The sequence below is a fragment of the Macrotis lagotis genome, chromosome X (genome assembly GCF_037893015.1).
Source record: "Macrotis lagotis isolate mMagLag1 chromosome X, bilby.v1.9.chrom.fasta, whole genome shotgun sequence".
Taxonomy (NCBI): domain Eukaryota; kingdom Metazoa; phylum Chordata; class Mammalia; order Peramelemorphia; family Peramelidae; genus Macrotis; species Macrotis lagotis.
Window position 1 is genome coordinate 590,502,940 of NC_133666.1, and position 3,913 is coordinate 590,506,852.

Below are 3,913 nucleotides of genomic sequence, written 5' to 3' on the forward strand. Positions count from 1 at the left end.
CCTCCAGAGCCATCTGGGTCCAGTGGTCAGATATGAATCAGGATGACTGGAGATGACCTTGGATGCCAGACAACCAGGGTTAAGTGACTTGCCCAAGGTCACACAGCTGGTAAGTGGTAAATGTCTAAGGCTGACTCCATCCTCCTGACTCCAGGGCCAGCACTCTATCCACTGAACCACCTAGATGGTTAATAAATGTTTATTGGAAAAGCCTACCTCCTAGAATTGTTGTGAGGATAAATGAACATTTGTAGGAAATTTTCTAAATGCTTAAAAATGCTAGCTATCATCATCATCTCATTCTTGCCATCTAAATCATTCAGAATTTTTTCTTTTCAAGTATAAATATCTGCTTTTGTTCAACCAATAATGCTCAACAATCAATCTACAGTCAGCTAGTATTTATTATCTTTTATGTGCCATGCGTTGTTTTGAGTCCTTGACTAGTCTGTATTCTTCCACCATCAAAATGCAAATCCCTTAATATTTGACTGAGTTAAGAAATATTATTTGGACCCACCAACTGAAAATCACTCTTTAAAAACTGAGTCTCATATGAGCCCCTAATGCAGTTCAGCATGAAAACTTTAACCTGTTCCACTTCTGACCCGAGTCAGTTCTTTTAGGTAGCTTAATATGACCCTCCCCCTCCCAGGGAAAGCTCATCATATTAGTTCTAAAGTTAGTGATGACTAATCAGATTTAGCCTTACTAAAGCTCAGAATTCCCAGGTTCAGGAGATCCATCAGCCTCTGCCTTTCCATTAGTGGAAACCAAACCACATGTACCACCATGCCCAGTAAAATAAATCTTAACTATATATATATATATATATATATATATATATATATATATAGCCATTTAGCTAATTTAACATATGTAACCTCTCATATTTAGGTCTACCTCTTCCCAAAAAACACAACTTGGACTCCACCAGATGAACTGCCTTTGGTTGACCTTTGAGATTTGCCTTATCTTAATCAAATTTAAGACTCTGACTAACTTTAGGTTTACAGCAGCAAACCATGCTGCTCAGTTATGGAGTGCATAGTGTACCCTCTCCTCCTTTCCAGCTCCCCTTTATATATTGGCATTTTCATTAGAAGATAATCCTCCTTGATGGAAGGGATTGTCATCTTGCTTACATTTGTATCCCCAATCCTTAGAACAGCTTGGTACATAGAAATAATAAATAATTATCCATTGTTGCCATGCTGTTTCATAATAATCATAATTAACATATAATGCATTAAATCTCATTATTTTTATTGTTAGGTGAAACAATATTGGGAGGTGAAAATATCAAGAGCAGGGATAGACAAATAAAACTGAAGGGGACTTAGAAGGAATGGCTAAAAGATTATCAACCAATTAGCTGACTAATAAGAATTAAGTTAGTGGAAAGGAGATATATATATATATAGATATATATATATATATATATGCACATATACATATATATATATCAAATGTGTTATATCATATATGTGTGTGTTCATAATAAATATGAAGACTCCAAAAATATAAAAGTTAAATACATGGTCCTTTAGTAAGACACTGCTGTTGAAGAGAATTCGTAAAGATTTGATGTCAAAAATGGTGCCAGAACTGCATTTTTAAGGAAGAGAGGATTCTATGAGTCAGAGGTGATGAGAAAGTATATTTTAGGTTTGAGGGATGACTGTTAAGATTCTGATATATTTAAATTCATTTGGATAGAAATATAAGCAAATATTTTTGGTTGTGATGATATAAATGTGGTTTTGACTATGGGAATATTCAACACTAAGCTTTTATAAAACATTCTTTCATGAAGTAATAAGATTTGGGGATGGAATGAAGTATTGTAAGTGAAGAAATTAATGATTGCTTCAATTTCAGAATTGTTGATCTTCCAGGTGGGGAGTCATTGAATAATTAAATTTAAAAAGGCATCATCTAGTTCTCCCAGAAACATGCATTCTTTTCTAAAAAATAGTCATCCAACTTTTACTTAAAGACCTAGGAAACTTGTCTTAATATTAAGTCAATCTGTTTAGATTAGTGCTTAGCCCATAACAGGCATTTAATTGCTTGATTGATCTATATTCTTGTATCTCTCATTTGTTGGTCCCAATTCTACTCTGACTTTGCTTTTATAGGCTAAACATTCCCATTTCCTATGAGCCTATATTACATAATTCAGGGGACTTTTCTAAAATGAATTAGTGAATCATCTGTTTTTTCTTTTATACTCTCTGTGAACCCTAAAACTGGAAACCTTAAAATTTAGGGATAAAATAAATTGTAGGTTAGATATGAAGTTTTATTCCTTGGGATTTACATTTAATCTATAGGTGGAGGCCATTCTGATAAAAACTATCTACAGCTGAGGGAGATCAGGATACTTATACAACAGTAAGGGGAAGGGATGGGAACAGAATATATATAACCAGAGTAGACAAAACTTTAAACTTCCCTGGAGGCCATTCTATTATTTTATAATACATCAAAGAGAATCATCCTTCTACTATGCTATCTGGCCTGAAAGAGGTCACATTCTTTGATGAGTTTAAGTACCAGAAGGGCAGGACTAGTTTCCTTTCTAAAATCCAAGGGAGGACACTCTTTCCCAGATTAAGGAGGGTAGGGGGCAACTAGGTGGTACAGTGGATAGAGCACCCGTCCTGGAGTCAGAAGTACCTGAGTTCTAGCTGTGTGGCCTTGGGCAAGCCACTTAACCCCATTGCCTTTTCAAAAAACTTTTTAAAAAAATGAATAACTGAATTTAGGAGGGTAGGACAAATCTTCCTTTAAAGATCTATAGAGGACACATTCCATTCTTCACAATAGCTAAGAAAATCAGTCTTTGGTCTGAGTGCTCTCCTTGGGCTGGTTGAGTGGGAAGAGCAGCAATGGTTGGCAGCTCCAAGGCTTTTCAGCTCTCAGCCAGACTCAGAATTCATCCACTCAGCTGAGCCAGGCCCCTCCAGGGGAGATCGGAGATGCTGAGGAGCATCATGAAATTCCAATACAAGGAGGATCATCCTTTCAAGTAACTGAAAAAAAGAAGGGGAGAAAATTTGGAAGAAATACCCAGAGTTCCTGACCTGGACAAGAGCTGGTGCTCTCTGACCTTACAGTTGGTCAGTTCTACTTCTTAATTCGAAAGCGGATAAACCTTTGACCAGAAGACACCCTATTCTTCTTTGTCAACAACACTATGCCTCCTACTTGTGCCACCATGGGCCAGCTTTATGAGAACAACCATGAAGAAGACTATTTTCTCTATGTGGCCTACAGAGTTGAAAGCGTCTATGGGAAGAAGGTATTGCAGGACAGAGCTGCTGGGTTGTTTGGGGAAAGTTTTCAACATGTATGATTGGGAAATGGCACCTCTCATTCCTGCCCTCTTCTTACCCAGAAGAATTAGCTTTTGTTGTGCTGCATAGAAGGGTCCAGTGGGGTGGGAGGGTTTGTTAGGTTGTTTTCAGATAGTCTCTATCCAGGAAGGACTTCCCAGTTTTCTTACTGGGGGGGGGGGGGGGGGGGGAGAAACCTAGTTTGATATATTTGTAGGAAGATGAGAGACAGAAGAAAATGCTCTATGACTATCCCAATATTTGACCAAACCTGTTTTTATCATCTCTCCTTGGTGACATCTCTTCCATAGTCCTATATTTTGCTTTATTCTCCTCCTAATATCCCTAGATATATATAACTATATTGACTGGCTTATTGAGCTTGTATCTCCAGATTTCATTTAAAAGACTGTACAGAAAGACATAGAGTTTGGAGGCTAAGGGGAGAGTATTTTCTCCTGAGTCTTCTATGGAAATATTGGGCCACTTGACATTTCCTTTTTGTCCTTTATAAATTGAGGGCCAGGTCTACCTAGAGAATCCCAAGAAATCATTTAAAAAACTACTGGAAA

The 3,913-nt window shown here is 37.3% G+C and overlaps 1 pseudogene; it reads left to right on the top strand.

Moving 5' to 3' along the window:
* The first annotated feature begins 2,999 nt into the window (after window positions 1-2,999).
* LOC141503078 (gamma-aminobutyric acid receptor-associated protein-like 1 pseudogene) lies at window positions 3,000-3,361 on the top strand (annotated as a pseudogene).
* The last annotated feature ends 552 nt before the right edge of the window (window positions 3,362-3,913 follow it).